Genomic DNA, 19,427 nt, shown 5'->3' on the forward strand with positions numbered 1-19,427 from the left:
CTCACATTCCCTCCGTGTTGGAGCCCAGATGATGTGTGGGACTCGCTGCGGCAGTTGGGAGAGCATGGAAAAAGAAACAGCTCCTTACCGGGGTTTGGTTGTCTCTGAAGATTCTCAAGGCTGCCTTGGGCATTCAGGTTTTTGGAGAGCAATGGCATTTGTTTCTGTGCCAGGAGGCACCAACTCTGTTGTAGTTGCCTTGTGCTTCCCTCTCAAGCCTTTTTGGTGCTGTGCACATACATAGCTGCACCCCATAGCATGTATTACCGTAGGTTCCCAAATACGTGTTTGTTTTTTTTTTTCAGGATTAATAAAGGCTGAATAGCAAATAGCAAGATGCTGCAAACATGAATAATACATGCTGCTGGTGGTGCCGCAGTTGAATGTGCTGAAGATGCTTATAAATGATGGCTTAAATATAGGGTTTCTTAGGAATTTTAATACATCAAAAAGTGTGTTGTGATCCAGAACAAGAATGGTTTGAGTTTTGTCTTAACTAGTGAAGCCATTTGAGAGCAATGCAAATATTTCACATAGGCAAAATCAAGATGGTGTGATTTGAGAGTCTTTCTGCATTCTGATTTCTTACAAATAAAACAAAGTGATGTTTTCAATAAAATTGCTCAAAATGCTAAAAATGCCTCTGACATGGTGAAATTATGAAATACTTCACTGATATCAAAGGTGTTTGATTTTATTTTTATTTTTTTTATGGAATAGGGAAATGTGCATGAACTTTTCTTTCTAACTTTATTAGCTGTATGATCCACCTTTGGTTACAAGCTGACCAGCTTTTTACTGCAGCACTTCTTTAATGCTTACTGGTCCCTTATAATAGAAAGTGTTCTCTACTTTCTGCCCCAAAGGTCTTACAATTTAAATGGGCAGTTCAGAAAAATCATCTCCCTGTTTCAGGAACTGAAGCATGGCAAGATCAGTGATTTGCTCAAGATGACATGGAAAGTATAAAAATGGGCACCAGCTCGTTCCTCTGTCTGGATGAGGTCTGTCCTCCAAGTTGCCCCTCATTTTGGGAGCCCTCAGTGATTTTGGAGCTGGCCCGAGCAGCGTGAGGTGGGGAAGTGCCAGTGGTTGGGGACGTTGGTGGCTGGCCATCTCTGCTGCAGCTGTCACTGCTCTTTGCTGACAGTTGCTGTAATCCATGCTGCCTGCTTTTATGGTGCTAATTAATCTCTTTTAATTAATGAAATCCTTCTACCTCACATTCCTCCCCTTTCTTTCCTCTTTGCCTCTCTTCACCTTCCACAGCTGAAACCTACAGCCCTTCTCGAGCAGGGTCTGACAAAACCTCCAGCCTTTGAACATCTCCACGTATTTGTCTGGCAGTGCTGGTGCCTCCATCTGCTTTTCTCCACTGGTACCGTTGCAGTTTAATCTTCATGGCTGTTATCTTTGAAGCACTTGATTTCTCCAAAGAAAAACAGCTAAGCATTTTAGTACCCACTGCTTTCCTTCTTAGGAAATCTACACAGCGTTGCTGTTAAATCATGGCCTGAGTTTGCGAACATTATGTGTGGGATGATTCTGCTTTGGATAGACTTACAGGCTCGATGGGGACAGTGCATTCAAATCACATTGTTTGCCTGCACCTCTGCGCTCCAGGACTGGGTTTCTCTTCTATAATTCTGTCTCTTAACTCCTACTTAAAACCTTTTCTTTCTTCTCTTGGGGCACAGTCTAATCCTCCTACTCATGCTACGAAACTTGTCATTCTCTAGCAGGTAACTTGAGCAGAAAAAAGGCTTGGGTACTGCCTGACTGGAGGTACCCAACCTGTCTGCTCCCACTCTGTTATTGCTTCTGGTATTCCTGAAAAAGCAGGGACCAGGGCCCTGCTGCAGGAGCAGTGCACAGCGCGTCAGAAATACAGCTCAGGTCCTGAAGGACGTGGGGTCCAGCCCCACTCTGTACTCAGACGTGTCACTGCTAGGCTGCCTGATGGCAGAGGTTTCGGGGAGCCAAGCTTTGAGGGTGACAAAGGGAGGTTTCCATACCTCTGCCTATTCAGCTGCTAATCACAAGGTATTTTTCCCTGCACAAGCCATGCCAGGGAAATGTTGCTCTCTTGTTAGACTGTTTTCAGCAGTTTCTTTCCCTCCCTCAGTATCTGAGTTTACAGTGCCTTCCCTCCAGCTGTAGGGGCTGATTTACATACAAAAGGGTGATCAGCTGTGGGAAGCACAGCCTAGCGGATCAAATACTAAGTGACATTAAGTGGCATCCAAGTGACATTACTTCGATTCTCTGCTGAGCTATGAGTTGCTGTGTGACGGTGCACGCAGTAATTAATTCCTATGCCTCGGCTCCCCAGCTGTAAAATGGGCATGGCTCTGCGTCCCGCTCCAGGCCGGGGTTGCTCAGAGGCCAAACGGAGCCGTGCCCGCACACAGCCGGGGAACTGCTGCTGAGGCCCATCCCAACGTGTCCTTAGGAAGCTGCCACAGAGGCAGCCGCTTCCCACTGCGAGTGGGAGGACTTAGGCTGTGTCTTGGCTGTAAGACACAGAGCCATTTTTTAGATGGTGTCAGAGCTGCGTGGGGACCCTTTGGTTACGTTCACTTCGGCATCGTTCTGCTCATTGCCATCCCTGCCACTCCCTGCAGTGAGAACGTGCACGCGGGCCCGTGGAAGGCAGAGCTGCAGGCTGGCTCCTTAGCAAGTAATGCTCTGGGCTTCCAAATCAATTGAGGGAGATATATTGACACCTGAAAAACTTTCATGGCTCATGTTGTATTTTATTGGTTAGTCGGAGAGAAAAGTATGCCGTACAGAGTGGTAATAGGAAAGTTTACAAAACAGGTGTTTCACTGAGTGCGTGTGCTCACACTCACTGGGACTCCCGTCTCCTGATGAGGTAAATCAAGAAGTATTCTGCTAAACTCAACACGAATACATGAATTTCTGACGTGTTCTCTGCATACTCAGGCAGAATCGAAGCACATGTGTAGTGTCAAGTCACTGTTATGCCCCAAGCTGTAAATGCTTTATGAAATGTACGTGCCTTCTAGCTTTAAAGGGCCAGATTCTGCCTCTGGTTGTGCTGATGTAAATAATAGATAATCCCCTTCGGATCAGGATAGAGCTTGACAGGCTGAACAAAACCTGATTCAAGGTGTAGAATTGTGAAAAAGGATGGGAGCAACAGGGGGACCGCAGAGGCCTAGTGAAAGGTCGTTGTTGTCTTCTCTCATGGCTGCATACAGAAGGCCTCCCCCAGCTTTGGCTCTGTCCTCAGAACAGTAGGAGGAGGCCCCAAGCATTCCTTGCAGAGACCTTTGCCTCTGGTTTGGGAGGAGATCAGCCAAGCTGTGATGTGGACCTACAGAGCTTTTCTCCCCAGAGCGCGCACACTTCCAGCTGTGACAGAAGGGCTGTGGAGCAGCACATGCTGTCATGCCCCACCATGCTTCTCAGGAGGTAAATGAGTTACGCGGGCTGGGAGAGGCTGTGGGGTCTGCGCTGACACCAAACACGTCACTGAGCTGCCCATACAATGAGGGCTGGGCCCGGGCCTGGGATCAGGTGTCGAGGAGAAGTGGCAGGAGGTGAGAAGTGCCAGCACACTGCTTCCCAGCTGGCTCTGGAAACAGTTTGTGCCTGTGTCCGTCTGCACTCAGATCAAAGCCTCCCTGAATTATTCAGGTGCTCTTTGAAAGCTCTCAACGTGCAGAAGGTGAAGGCAGCTTGGCTTTACCTGCTGGAAAACAGGCACTCATTGTAAGCTCCAGGGCCAAACTAAGGTTTTCTGCTGCACACAATGGCAGCACCTCCTGCCACCTTTGGCAGGGGCTCTTTCTTTCTGTTACATCAGGTTCTCACATACAGGCCTAGGCTGTACAGGCCTTCAATCCTTACAGGCTTCAGGAGGTACTCAGCATCTCACTGGGCCCATCCTTGCAGACCAGCGCCATGATACTGCATTCCCAAGAGTCCTGGGCATATGGAAGCAGGTGCCCTGAAAAACATCAACTGGCAAACACCTCTTGACAGTGCTGAGTGGTTCCGGCTGTGTTGATGGGAAGCACATTTGGTTCATGCTATCCTATTTGATTCTCTAGGACTAAACTTGAGGTTTCCAGGAGGATAAGGGCATTGTGTGCTCTTTTGTGCCGTGATGCTGCAACTTCTCTGTTGGAGTGATGTGGCCCCAGCAGTGACCCCTATGCTGTGGGAGCAGCCATGCATAGCATGCGGTGCCACGCAGCAGCTAAAAAGAGAAAAAAGGTCTGTGAAGGGTAAGCGAGGCATGGTCAGATCTCTCTGCTGTCCTTTGAGGTCCTATGGTACCGGGATTTATACAAGATCCTATGCAGGCTGCACGGGCAGATGAGGCCCTCTTACAAGGAGAGGCCTTGCATGGTCTTCATACGGCTTTCTGCATGTTGGGCCCTCTGCACATCCAAAGCTGCAATTATTTAGTCCAGAGTTATCAACTGAGATGTCCTGCTAGTATTTTGGTTGCATGTTTTTTTAATGTCAGTACCAGGAGAAAAATGATTGCATTCAAGTGTAACTTCTATTTTTTAGAAAGGCCATTTTCTAGCCACGTGTCTGAAAAGGGGACAGGATTGAAGAGAAGGAAATCTTCAAGCATGCCCCCGACATTTTTTTGCTTCTTAAATATTAAGGCTGTCTTCTGAGTTGCTGAATGCTTGCAACTGGCCTGTTACTAGAAAGTTCATCAGCCAAATTCCACATTTCAACCTCTGCTGTTGATCAATTGACCCGCCCACAGATTTACAGAATCAGGCAGCTCTTGCACGAAAAGATAGCAGCAATAGTAGCACTTACGCTAGTCCACGCGGATCTGCTAGAATCATGTTACGTGTTTGCCTGCCTGTCAGACATGCTTATATTATATGGTAAGGCCTTCATCTGTGATGTGCACCTGTGGATGATGGTGGTCTGTGCCCACTGAACGCCCCCCCAGATCTCTCCCTCCCAAATCATTATCAGGTGCCAAATAACTCCCCAGTAGATACTGAAGTGGTTCAGTAGTTTCAGACTGAGAACTGAGAACTGTTGATGTGTGGTGTTCTACATGTAGCTTGGAGAGGGTAAGTAGCCATCTATCCCAAGACAAAAGTAAATTTTCTGACCTCGTTGTACTTAGGTCCTCCTAAGACCTTCTCTGTGAAGGTCTAGATTATTTCTGGCCCCAAGTAGGAACATTTAAGATATTTACGTGGTATTATGGTTACTTTTAGAATCACTGCAGTGTTTGAGTGGAGGGACAGATGTGCTTACAGAGAGACATCTGCAAAAGAAACATGCTAATGCCCCATGTTTAAACACTCCCAAAAGCTGGGAAAATCCGGTCCAGGAATCCAAAACTTTGACACAGAGCTCTGTGGCACATGCATCTATGTTATTTACTCATGCTGGAGTAGATAATACCTGGACTGGAAGCGTTCAGCCACTGTGACTCTTTGCTGGGCACTGGTAATCACGTATGGAGAAAGAGAGCTTCTTCCTCTCTGGGCAACGTGTATCAGCAGCACAGTGCCGTACAGCCACACTCAGGATATCTTTGCATTTTTGAACTTTTATATGGAGAAGTTTTGGTTCTGGTAACCCAACTGGAAAATGCATGTTATATTGAATTAGACCAGAAGGCATCTGTTTTCTAACCAGCAAGAGAATGTGAAAAGCAGTACATGCATCATCTGTACATCTCTGCCATATGGTAGGGACATACTTCTGTCTCTTGCTCAAAGGTGGAGATACATCTCAGGGCCTGGCTTCATTTTTTTTTTTTCCTCTGGGGAAAGTGAATGTTTTCAAGTCTTAAAGCCACAGCAGGGTGGACAGGGGCATGGGGAAGGACAGTGAATACTGGGGTGGGTTGCTTAGGGAGGTTGTGTAACCTTCAGTATTGTTTTTAAAAACAGGTCAGACAAAAAGGTTTAGAAATGGTTTAACTGTGGTTGATCCTGCCTTGGGCATGGTCTTGAGGATCTCTTGTGGTCCATTCCAGCCTTATTTTCTGTGATTCTGCAAAGAGATAGAATTGGCATTTCTGCTACTACAGAGCACTTCAAGGAGTGTTTCTGAGAGCTCAGGACCGGGCATTGCCTGGTGCTGTACGACCCCAGGGAGGGAAGATGGTCCTGCCCTCAGAGAGCTCGCAACTGCGGGTTGAGAAGCAGCGGATGGTATGGACAGCTGAGGGAATACGGTGCGGAGCCATGAGCTGCTATTGATCAGCAGGATGGGCAGTGCTCATAATACATCAGCAGCCTAACTGCTGTCAGATCTTTGCAGGCATCACGGCTAAGGAGAATTTGAAGGAGGATAATGAGGAAGCTTTGCAAATGAAATCTCCAGGCTCCCACCACCCCTGCTCTGGAGCTGGGTGGCGGCAGGATGACGCTTTGCCTCCCCTTCTGCCCGCTCTCCTTTCCCCACCTGCCCCGGCCCGCTCTCCCCGAGGGCGCGGGTGTCGCTCCTGCAAACTTGCTTCTGGGCTCGCTGGTGGCGGGGGGCAGGAGACAGGAGTGGGATGCGGCCCGGCCCTCCGGCCCACATGCTGTGGGATCTCCGCCAGTGACAAGAAGTAAAGTTGATGAGTCTGTATCGAGACAGTGAAGTGACCCCCGTGCTGCTCCACATAATTAATAAATAAAGCACTGGGGGAGTTTTTGCCATGCCGGCTGCTATGACAGGGCTGTCTACGGTGCACTTAAGCATTAAATGACCAATTTCTGTCAGACTAACTTCCCAAGCCTCTCTCTCTCTCTCTCTCTCACTCACAAAGCTAGCTTCCTCGCTCCCTGCACTTGGAGTTTTTCAGCAACTGATGGCTCCTGGTTCATTTCTGTGGAATTAATTGGTCCCTGAATGAATTCTGTTGACAGGGCAATTTATCATGTGTTTGGGTTGACAGTGTTGGATACCGGTAAAGGGGGGGAGTGGTGTGTGAGTGGGATGAGGGGAGATGGACAGGGTGGGGGTGGGTGGGAGGATGAAGAAGAGGAGGAGTAGAAGAAAGAGGAGGTGGAGGAGGAGGTTGTTTAAAAAATAAAAAGAGAGAGAGAGAGGTTAAATCCCGTTCCTCCTTGGCTCCCTCCAGTCCAGCTCAGTGCATTGGTAATGCACAAGAGGGATGGGGAGAAGAAGGGGGGAGGCAGGGAATGCTCCTTCTCTTGTGACAGGAGTCAGGATGCTGCTTTTCCACAGTTTGCACCGTGGCTTGGGAAAAAAAAACAGCAGCAAAAGCAAGTAGTTGTGTGGTGTCGCAGGCTCAGCCACGAGCCTCCCTGTGTATTGCCCTACTTCCCTCTCACAACTGAGTGGGTGGGAAGCTAGGGAAGACCCTGTTAACCCTCAAAATGCTTACGGATGCACCAGGTGCTGCGTGCTGCCCAGCATCTCACAAGGTGTCAGTGGCTGCTAGTCAGGGCCACCCGAGGAGGAGTCACGTCTTACACAGCAGCACCAGTGGTTTGGGTCAGCGTGGCTCTCAGAGGGGTGCCCCATCCCATGTGTGGCTTTGACAGTCTCGTGTTTTCAAAGGTAGGGACGATGAAGGACTGACTTACTGATATCAGTAAAATCGTATTGTAATTACATTGTCATTAAAATGCCGTGACTCTGGCCAGCACAATCCAGGTGCTGACTAGCTCTAGTGCGGAGCTGGAGCAGGCAGAGAGACGTGTAGGAAGCAGGAAGATAGTACAGGCAAACTGCAGAGCATTTAAGAAAAGGACTTTTTGTAGGGTCCCTGAGTTTCCTGCAAATTAGAAAGCCTGTTAATGTTACTGTACTAAGAGCAAATACAGAGGAAAAGAGCCATGCAAACACATCGTGGGTAAAGGGAAGACTTATTTTCAAACACTTCAATTTTCCTTCTTTGGATGTGATCATTCCATGGAAATGGTGCAGGCAGCTCTTTCTGAAGGTTTTTACAATAGGTTTCCATTGCAGTTACTCAGGTAAATAAAGCTGAGAGTCATCTGTGGTACAAGGAACCAAATCCAGAAGTACTCCTGTTGGAGTTGAGAGGATCCAGAATGACAGTCGTGACTTGAGATAGCTGGTTTAAGGAGGAAATGCATGAATGTAGCTATATTTGAGGTAGGGTTCTAAAGCATAAGTTATTTGTGGTGAGGACCAGCCTTTTGTTGTAGCTTGATAAGACAGCAAACAAAAACGTATACAGGAACTGACACATACAAACTGGCAATGGTGGCAATAATACCTAAGCAGAGATTTTTCTGCCTAGAAGTCAGGCAATCAGGCAAAACTTAATCAAGAAAACCTATGAGGTTGGTTAAAATCCCACAAAACAGAAGTATTCCTGGTTGCTGATGGGAAGGTGCTTGTATAAGAGTTGAGTGTCTTTTTATAAAGAGGCCCACCCTGAGATATGAAATCTAAATACACATTTTTTGTAAAGAGTGTTGTTTCTCAATAGAAACAAGATTAGCAGTATTACAGTTTATAAATGCCAAGATGAAGAGAGTAAGGTTTGCTAGTGAAGGCTCTGCAGCCCAGTGTACACAGATCTGAAGCTCCAGCAGCTCTAAGTTGGTAGTAGGTATATTCAACCAGAAATAATGTGCATGTTTTCAACAGTGCAGGTAATCACCTGTCAAAATATTTTAGCTAGGGTTCAGTGTATTTTCCAGCACTAGAGCCTTGATACGTGGTAGCGAGTGTGTCTCTGCAACAGATTCTCCTAGCTCAGCCCCAGCTCCAGACCTGCAGCAGGAATTAATTCAGGGCAGCCCTAAGGGTATCCCACATCAGAGGCCAGACAAGATGATCACAGTGTGCTGGAAGTCTCCTCTGGGGTAGCTGCAGCAATGGACTTGAAAACAGCTATCTTAAAAGTCAGTGCTTGATTCCAGTTTCACTTACACATTGTTTACACGAGTGTAACTCTTTGACTTCAAATTTCTGATTGACAGTGTTGGATGCAGAAGGCAAATCAAGCTCTGAAAGAAATGATTATGACCAGGCTGTCCTGAGCCAGTCAGGTGAACATGAAAAAGGCACATTAATGGAGTAAATGGGCATATTTCACTTAACGTCACTGAACCTCTGGGACGTAAACATAAACATTTTCATAGGAAAAACTATCCTTAAATATTGAAAAGGGAAAGCAGAACCTGAAACAATACAAATCCTTTTGTACAGTGAAATGGAGATGGAAAACTCTTGTGGTTGAAAGACAATGATTTAAAAATGAAGTCTGCATAAAATAAGAGAGACAAAATGGACCAAAGTTAGCTACAGGCAAGTTGCATTTCAAACTAACTGAGTGCATATAGAACTAAGTGCACAGCAGGTACTTAGACGTGGCAAGATAGACCACGTACAAATTATTCGCTATATGATCTCTGGTAGCAATGGCTACGATTAGAATTATAGGCCACAGATATGGGCTCAGTTTTCTCACTCTAATGCTAAATCCATGGAATTAGGAACATTGGGCTTGTAAGAGTGGGCAGGCTCATGGTTCCTCTGGTCTACAATCCCTAGTAGTAGTCTCAACTGATTCTTAAGAGGAAGGCAGAGGAACTGTTCAATAGGAAGATGTAGGAAGAATCTGCAGTTTATTGGGAGCTCAAGCAGCCTACAGTTGGCTTAATCCCAGAAATGTTAATACCTGTCCAGAGTGCTTGTTGAATGCTAATTACTCTGGATATTTTTCCTATCTGTAAGACTGTCCAGTCTTTTCTGGAGTCATGGTGACTTCCTGTGGTTACAAATTCAGTTGGTCAAAATAAAAGCTGTTGGGGAAAAATTTTAATCAGCTTTGAATTTTCTGCTTTGTAATCTAATCAAGTGTCTTCTTTTTCTTGTGTTCTTGTGACCTGCAGGGTCTGGTTCTGCTAAGGAAGCCTCTGGCATGGCTTCAGGGGGATGTTCAGGAACCATTTTGATGAATTCCAATTAAGAGTCTTCCTGACACCAGGGGACGCAGAGGTCAAAGAATGCCCTGTGCAGCACAGCAACAGACCACACGGCACACAGCTCAAGGTAAGAAAGTGGCGTAACGGTAAAACAGAACAGAAAATTCCTGAAGACGTGAAAGGGCTTTGAATGTGGAAGAATCTTCAAGTGAATTGTTCAGCTAAGATTTCTGCCTAAAGCCCAAAAGAACTTGACTCTTGTATCCTCATGGAGAAAATAAAGGAATGACTATAATGTTTTGCATTATTACATAGTGATTAATCTGGAATGTAAGGTTTGTGGAGTCGGTCTCTCTGTTTAGCAGGGCACAAGAAACTTGTCATGCCAACACTGTAGCATTAACTGAGCTAAACTGGAGCTCTCCAGTGAGTCTGAGGGACTTAACCTCAAGGTAAATAACTCTCCATCTGGCTGTACAGTTGAGAAAAGATGGTGACTTTGGACAGAAAGGAAAAATGTACTTGCTAGAACTAAGAGCCATGGATGCTTATGTAAAGAAGTTGGTTGCTATCAGTATTGTGCACTATCAAATACTGGGGGTGCACTGGAATTCCCAGCAGAGACCACTGTGAGTAGTAGGTTACTACTCTGGGAGCTCAGAGGGCAGCATGAAGGGGCTGTTTCTCACCATCTTTATTCCAGAAACTTAAAATTATCCATGGAGGAGGTATGGATCATGCTCACAAAACAGTGATGAGTAATGCTTTTGTTTTCAGACTGTTTACATCCCTCCTTCTAATGGCCATGTTATTCTCTCTTTGACCTCTTCAGTCTGGGCTGTATTTTAGGTGACTTGTTCACCATGATTCCCAAATGTTCTGGTGTCTCTGTCCCTTCTGAGGAAACAGTTGATATCTGTTCCCAGTCTTATTTTGTGAAGGCAAACAGATATCAGAGAAAATAAAGATATTATTGATTTCTTGCTTTCACTGTATCAGCCAAACAAAATACACATGAAGAGGTAAAATCCATTAATAAACAAACAATAATGGGTCAAAACAGGCAATCCATACTCAAAGATAAAAATAGAAAGACATACAGGACAATATTGGAGGTATTGATAAAGACTGTGCCAGGTTTCCATAATCAAAGGCTGTTCCAAGTTTCCTTTAGTTTTGCTTCCACCCTCTCTTCCCTCCTTTTGGTGGTAATTTACTGTGTGGAATCTTGACCCAGAGCAGGATTTTCTTGGAAGTCAGACCTGTGGTTGTGGGCCAGGAGTCCACTGTGTTCCCTGCTCTACAAACAGAAAACAGTAAGAGAACTGCTGCTACAGGCTGTAATAACCTTAATGTAATAGAAATGATCACCCGATATAGACAGAAAGGGGAGCACAATGAAATAGTTGGAGTAGAGGCTATAATTAAAATCCCTTTCTGATTTATAGTAAAACTTTTAAAAGATGTTGGATGGTGAACGTGTATCCTAGCTGGTAGAAGAACAGGGGAGATTTTCCAAATTAACTTAGAGAAAATAATTTTCAAAGAATGGTAAGTTAAAAATAAGTTAATCAAAGCTTGGTTCTGATTAGACAGACAAAGATAATAGGTAGATTTTCAGGGATCTGTACCACTTTGTTAAAAAAAAATAAAAATCTAAAAATTTCACTCTTTAATATGTAGCTGAGAATCTCAAATACTCCTTAAAGTATTTTAGTAAAGATACTGAGCTGTATATATTTACGTGTCTAGCTTGTATTTGGATCCCTTGGTCACAAATGTAGAAACGGAGCCTTTGACATATTCTGACAAAGTTGAAACCGAACAACAAAATATTACAGAGTTCGGAACGCTGGCTGGTTTCTTAATGATTACTGGCCAATGAATCCTCCAAGTAGAGTGCTGACCTGGGAATAAATCATGGAAGGAAATCTCACTCCACTCCTGAGTGCATCTGCAACAAGAACAAATAGCTCATGAACTGGGAAAGTACTAGGCTGTCAGTGATTTTGGAAAGTTGTGGTATTTGTTTAGATCACTGAATACAGATTACATTTTAGAGAGCTGCTTCTGGGAATCTTGGCCAAGCCTCTCCCTGTATTAATAGCTCTATGACCTTTCTTTGGGCTATCAGCATGCTTCTGTGAGCTGTCTGTCAGCACTTTCTTTCCACTATGTAACAGCCTAAAGTTTCTCTTGTATTTTGTCACAGTGTTTCAAAGGGATTTGCTTAGATTTTCTCTACACTTTGTTATGTATTCTCCTGCCAGAAAAGGATGCAGCAAGTAGAAAACCTGTTTGGAATAATCACTGTCTTTTCTTTCACTTACTTTCTCAAGAATCTGGCAGACCTTTCAAAGCGTATCAGTGAGGTGGGTATTGGCAGCCACCTCTGGGCACTTCCAAGAACACGATTGCTTCCCAGCACCCTTCTGCTAGGGCTAGTTGCAGGTGGCCCCCTTTGCTTTTCTGCATGTCTGCATAGAGGAGGATCCATAGTGCTGGGATGGCTGGCGAGATTTATGTGGTGTTCCCTTTCTGTCAATGATCAGATGAGCAGCATTGAATGAGTCGCTTCCCCTCGCTATTTTGTCTAATTATAAGTAGGTTGGTCAGGACAGGAATGATGTCTTAGTTTATACAGTGCACAACAGACAGACTCTTCTTGGTATGCCTAGGTGATTGTATCTGATGGTTCATAATCATGATGCGTAAGGCCTGTAATGTTTCTTTTCATGACTGCAGCCTGTGGCTGTGCCACTTTGTGTGCTCATTCAGTACCCCTGAAGCCGTGGGCTATCAGCAGTGTTGCAGCAGTCTTTTCAAGATCCTAACCAACGATGTACAGATTGTATTCTGACCTTATACGCTTAGCCCAGCAAACGTGGATGTGAATGCTAACTAGCATAATCTGGTCAATGTTTTACCAGATTCATCTCTCACATGAAAATCAGTACTTCGTATGCCCAGTTTGGCAAGTCTCAAACACTCAGTAAGCAAGAATTGCTTTTGTCCACCTGTAAAAATAATGCAAGGAGCTTAAATGTCATTAGGAGCTTGTTGGCTGTTTGTTTTTTAGCTCTTTGTCTCATATTTTTCAGTCTGTAGTTGAAACTGGTTCGTGGAACCACATGGACTCAAAACTGTTTTAGGGAGGCTGGGGTTTTTATCTTATCATATATGCTGTAATTGAAACAAAAGCACAAAACTTTCATATATGAAATTTGGGCAACTGTAAGACTTAGTAATGTACCAGAATCTGTTTTTAAGGGAATTGGCTGGCTACTGCACTGCCAAGGCAATTACACCGATACCTTCAAGCAATGTAAGTGACGTGTTGGCAGGGCTGTTCTGAGCAAAACCAAGCAGGATGAGAAGATATAGGTGCATGAGATGAGGCTTGTGATGAGATTTGTGGTGGGGCTTAAGAGACAACATAAATCCATCACCAAACAGCAGCTCTGGGGAAGAACAAGTTTATTGAATGGTTCAGGGGCAACCTGATGCCAATATGCAAATGATTGCACTTCAGAAAATTAGGCTAAATTCTCTTTTTGAATTCAGAAGAAATGATAAGTAAAATTTTGACATCCTTCTTTGGTGCAGACAGCAGAGTTCAGAATTTTCCAGTGAAATGTGGGCAAGTAGAGATGTCCTCTGAAGTCTGACCTCTCTGGGGATCACTCCCACAGGTATCAGCAGCTCCTGAGATCTGTTCTTCTGAGGGCTTTGGCGTGAGCTATTGGTAATTACTGCCATTTTTCTTCCTCTCTCATGCCTTTACAAACATGCTTCCCTTGACATGCAAGGCCTTGTTCTGTCCATCTGCCCAGTCTGTGGTCCCCTCCTCACCGAGCAGAGCAGTACCAATGCCCTTTCTGCACCTCCTCTGTAGGGCATGTCTGGATGGGCAGGGTGCACACAGTGGCTTTGGAAATGGGGTTGGAATATGTCCCTCCTCCTCTGTGGTGTTGTGGCTCGGTCCCCAGAGAGGCAGCATGCCGCATTTAACACTCCTGCTTTATCCTTTTAACCACCAGAAGACCTACAGAGTTGAAGAATATGAAGCTTTCATTTAATACGTGGGGGAAAAAGGGCCAGAACAAAAGGTGATGCCAGTTCCTTGCCTCTCACCAGAGCCATGAGGAAAGAGCCAAGCTGCGGATTTATTGCAACCAAAGCGGATGAGCTCCCCCTTCCTCCTTTCCCCAACCCAGCCCCCAGGAAGGACTCAGTGCTCCATGAATGGAGTCCCTCTGAGCGCGGTGCGGAGCCGGAGGAGTGACAGGTGCCTCCTGATATGCCTAAATGAGAAGAGCCAATCGGAGGAGCCTGCCCGGCTTTTGTTGTCATCTGGCTTTGCTCACGAAAGATGAGTTTGACTGACAGATGCATCAAGGTTCACAGTTTATTGGTTTTTGCAAAAGAGCCAGATCTGCCAATTTAGACAGGGGAGTGACACAAAACTTTCCATCTAAATGGACTAATTTTACCACAGGGAATTCCCAGGCAGAGCGCGCCAAGGCAGGCGCAGTCCTGTTTTATTTTTTAACAAGGACTGAATGACAAATATAAACGACAGTTCTAGGCTGACGGAACATCAGCATTTGACACTTCACAGGGGAGCGGTGAAATAAACAATAGGCAGAGAAATTGAATTAGAATCAGATGAGAGTCAGCTTGAGAGGGAGAGGAGGGCCTGATTCTCTACCAGATCATTTATAAAAGAGCAAACTGAATACTAAGTAGGTATAACACGCTCACATCCTGGTTTATTAGCAGTTTTAACCTACTAGTGTGTTACACTTACGTGATGTAAATGAATCACTGGACAAAGGTGGGTGGTAGGGGAGAGCAGTACAGAGAGGGTGGGAGTGCATGAGGGGTTTCTGTTTGTGGTATCGCAAACTTCTGGTGCTAATCTTATCCTGTGTTACTTATGGACTCTTCAGAGTTACAGAGCAAGAAGTATGACAAGTTCATTTTAATTTCTGTCCTGTTCACGCTGGCCCATTGCCTGCAGTGTTGTGTCCGGTCTTCCTGTGTTCTGGCACTTCCAAACTTTTAGATACCCAGCTTTGTAACCTCAGATGAATTCTTTTACTACTTTTTTTTTTTTTTTTTTTTTTTTTTCTTCTATAGGACTTTTCAATTTAAAACAGGCAATCCCTGACATTTAAGAATGATAATTCTGTACACAGTCAGTCTGGGACTTCTGAGTGTGGACTGTTTCTGCTTGAGATAAAAGGTTGTCTCAGCTGATAGCACTGGCAAGCTATTATCCTATTTCTACTCAGCTTTAGCAGGGGGGTAGGATATATAAACTTTCCCGATGGGTTAGACAGCTAACTGTTAGCTAGGCATTGCTTGGTAGAAATTCAGATTCCTGTATTTTATGTCATGCTCTGAGATTTGAAGCGTATCTGGAGAAGTGATTTTCAATCTTCTTCAATTAGCAAACAGTAAGAACAAAAACCAATCAGTAGAAAAATAGCAGCCGGGATGGGGAATCTCGGTCCATAAGCTCACTTTTCTCAGCTACGTTACAGGCAGTTTCCTCAAAAATAAAGTAGAGATTTTTAAAACAATTCTAAAAGTACTGGTCTTGATGTTAGAGAAAGGGGCTTGAAAAGAAGGAGCTTTCGGTTGATTTTCTTGCTAATGATGATTTGACTTTCATGTATGACACTGGGAAGTGCCTACATGGAAGGCGCCGGATGAGCCGGGCGCTGTCACTGCGCGCTGCTGGCGGGGCGAGGAGGTGCCCGTGCAGGGCTGCAGGTAAAGCTGCCGTCTGGTGGAGCCCTCCGTGGAGGAAAAATGCTTCCTTCTGTACACAGCAGTGCTAGATCTGTGTGAAATTTCACACCACTCAGCCTCATACCCTTTGGGTTTTCTGTGCAGGTTTTGTTTGTCTTCCTTTCGTAAGTGTTCAACATGGTGTGTTTGAAATTGGTCTCAGGCTGAAAGTCATTATGTTTGTAATATTTCATTGTCAGCGTGTCTCTTTAAAACAGAATGATTCATTTCCTTCTGAACGGGCAGAGAGGTAAAACCAGAGCGGTTCTGATGTAAAGAATATGTTTTGGAAAAAGACAATTTAGAAGTGAAGCCATTTTTGATATATTTCTCTTGACTGAGGGCTTATCCTTCAGCAAAGACTGGCGTGTGGCTCTTGGCGAAACCACAGCCATGTCTTGCCCTGGGTTAAGACAGTCCATTAAGGGCTTTCTCACCAGGACTGAAGTCACGGGTGGTTTCAGTGTAAGTCGCTCAGTATTTGCTTATAAGCTGCGGGAATGGAAAATTAGGCTGCCTGTGGTGAAGAGGGCTGTTGGCTCTGCACCGAAACCTGGCTGCTGTCAGAGCAGTAAGGGGGACTGCAGAGAGCAACAGAAAATAATGGGGCTAAGACCAGAAGGATTGAGAAGGTCCCATGAATGTGTGCAGGAGAGGTGTACGTGGAGTAGCTGGTGGTACCTGAGCAGTGGGTATGCCAAGGAGACTGGGGGGCTCCTGCCTGAAGGGGTTGGAGGCAGAGAAGGAGAAGGGGATTATAGAGAATCCAGGTTTTCCATGGGAGTTGTGATGCTGAGAGGGAGCGTGCCTGCGGCAGGAGACGAGGCAAGGCAGCGTTTGAAGGGAGGGATGGAAAAGGTGTCAAGGAGGCAGGAACTGCAGGACGTGGCCAGGGCTGGCAATGGGCTTTCTCCTGCTAAGGAACAGTGGCAAAAGGTCCTCCTTGAGCAGCTGGTGTGGCATGAATTTGCACCTTGTAGGGAGAGTATTGGACTCACAATGATCAAACGTGCTTTGGACAGGCAGCTTCCACCAGAACAGTACACAGCAGAAGGCAGGAAAAAAGAAAAAAGTCTTTGCTGGCAAGCTCCAGTATCAAACCAGCTCCTGTCAGCCTTGTCAGGAGCTGCAGGGCCATCACCAGCTCGTGTGACATTTGAGCTGCTTCCTAAAGCACTAAACCGTAGGGCCCTTGTGATGAGGTGAGATGCTCACTTTTTACTAAAATAAGGAAATTTCTGGCTCTTGCAGTGGAAGAGGTACAATTAGTGATGTAACCGTAAGGTCTTGAGTGTGCTAAAATCAGAAGTCAGAAGTTGTTTTTTTTTTTTTTTTTTTTAATGTTATATACATGCACATACATATATACTAAATAATACCTGGTGTGCTGTGCAAATCACATGATTTCCAGTCATTCTTGTGATTTTGTGTGTACTCAGTTCATGATTTCCAAGTACTAGGGGCTGGCAGTATGTGCTCTAACAAGCTTCCTTTGCAGACAGCTCCTGAATCTCCGAAGTTAACTGTCCTGAGAATGTTTCCATCTTTATTTTTTCTAAAACAGGTAAGAGGTAACAGACTGTTACTATGCATATCTTCACTAATGGGTACTTGCTCAGTGACCTGATCTTCCCTTAATATTTTAAAGTATTTTACTTTGGATACAAGTATCAGTGTGTAGATTTGCTAGATGGCAATTTTCAGGATCATTTTTTCCCTTAAAGCAGTGGTGCCATGTTTGCCATTCTTTCCTTTACCGTATCCCCAGGTCCTTACAGTTTTTCAGAACTGGTTGTGTGTGGTCCAATAAATCCATCCCTAGCTCACTTAATGCCTTCGGATGTGTGTTATCTAGATAGGTTGTCTGGCACTGTGACTGCTCAGCTGTTCCAACTGTTGCCTTGCCTACACCTCATTAAAGAATTCATTTATTTTTAAACAAGGTTGTCGTCATCTCACAATGTTCAAACTTTTCTTTATTTTTCCTGTCAGAGTAATTGATGAATAGGATTTCTTTTTATAGAGTTGTGTGATCTCTTACAGTATCATTTTCCTCATTTGCAGACAGATTGTGGTGTTCTTTTTGGTTTTATCATACAACATTTTCACACTAAGATTGCCCATTGCTTATGAGACATTATTAAAAGTACATAATACTAGTTTAATGGTAGAAATTATTCTTTCATGCAATTGTTTCTTTTTGCAAGATCCATAAATTCTTGGAAGTTACAAAAGTTTTGCTATAGTTCAACTCTCAGTTAAGGAGCCTTATACAGGAACCTCAGGGTGCAGTTTTCTGGATTGTATTAACAGGGATTTCAAATGAGATGATCATGCTGACCTCTCAATCTTTCTCCTAGTATTATTTTACCAGGATGAATTTTGAAAAGCCTTTTTGCTTTGTTCTGGTGTGTCGTGTATTGGGTCTTTGCCTTTCAGCCCCACCAGTGAGCACAGTGATTTCCTTTGACTCCAGCCAGTTTAACCTCCAGATCTCATGGCAGATCCCCGTTTGACTGTTCTCACCTAAACTTCAATAGATAAGGGTAATTCTGGCACGTGGAAGATTTCAGAATTTGGAAATCTGCTTTTGTTCTGATTTGGAGCATGGTCTGGACCTGTCTGCCCAGCGGCGAGCCCTGCAAGGCAGGCTCCCTGGCTTCCCGAGAGCTGCCGGGCAGCTTTACTGCAGTGTTGTGGAAATTGAATTGCTTTTACGGACTGTTTGGATTTCAACAAATTGACTTCCACTTATGGAAAATGCCATGTTGGAGGATTTTCAGCCTATTCTATTAATATTGCAAGGGAAAATATAAACCAAAACAAAAGGAAACATTTTAACTGTCTGACGAGAGAAAGCTTCATGCGAGCATTTGATTTCCTGACAGCATTTCTGCACAGACTTTCCTTGAAATACACACACACCAGCAGAAAATCTGGCCAACGGACTTTTCATGGGCTGTTGTGAAAATAATATTAAATGACTCAAAATTGGAGAAGCAAAATTGATTTAGCCTAGCCTGACTCCTTGCTACATTTTTACTCCGCCTCTGTGACCTTAAACTGTGTTCGACTTCCTAGAGAATTAATGCTTGACTGAGGAAAAATTGAGCGAATACCTCAGTACTTGGTGTGTTTACAGCATACCTTAATATAATGTCTAGCTCTTTGTTAGGCGAACGATGAATTGTTTGGAGAACGGGTTATTAATAACTTTGCATTTGGCTTTGCCCTGCTGTTGACCAAGACAGAGATTCAGAGAGAGCAGGCTGTAACAAAACATCAGGCTGGCAGGATTCCGCTCATGAAGGTACAGATGGGGCAGCAGAGGGGTGGGGGCAAGACCTGAAAGGTCTGACACTCTGAAGGAGAACCAGGGCTGATCCTGGAGGACAAAAGCCCTCTCAGGCACGTGGAGCAGACGTTGCTTGTTCCCAGGAGGGTTATGAGGAAAGATGTGCAGAGTGTAAGAGGACTCTGGGTTGCCCCATGTCGTAATGTGGTGGCTAGCCAGCAGCACTCTGATTTTCGGAGCTACCTGGGGACAGCAGCTGTGTTATGGGTCACTGGGAGTCAGCTGAGTGAGATCAACAGGAGAGGGAGTCCTGCTGGCAGTAAACAGAGGCAGAGTGCTGGGTGGGGGACTCAGAGGCTGGGCTGTGCTGTAAGGGGTTGCAAGCATGTGCAGTGGTTTCCACTGCATGGTGTGGTGGTTGCTAGCAATTGTAGTGCTGTTTGCATGGTGCC

General features: G+C 44.9%; 1 long non-coding RNA gene across 2 annotated transcripts in view; it reads left to right on the forward strand.

The window, feature by feature from the left end:
- LOC311439851 overlaps positions 1-19,427 on the forward strand; it is a 314,933-nt gene that overhangs the window by 81,526 nt on the left and 213,980 nt on the right. For both annotated transcript variants that reach the window (XR_014695042.1, XR_014695043.1), the window contains exon 3: positions 9,849-10,008. This is a non-coding gene — a long non-coding RNA (uncharacterized lncRNA). The remainder of the gene's footprint in view (positions 1-9,848; positions 10,009-19,427) is intronic.

Source organism: Aythya ferina (assembly GCF_964211825.1).
Source record: "Aythya ferina genome assembly, chromosome: 7".
NCBI classification, from domain to species: domain Eukaryota; kingdom Metazoa; phylum Chordata; class Aves; order Anseriformes; family Anatidae; genus Aythya; species Aythya ferina.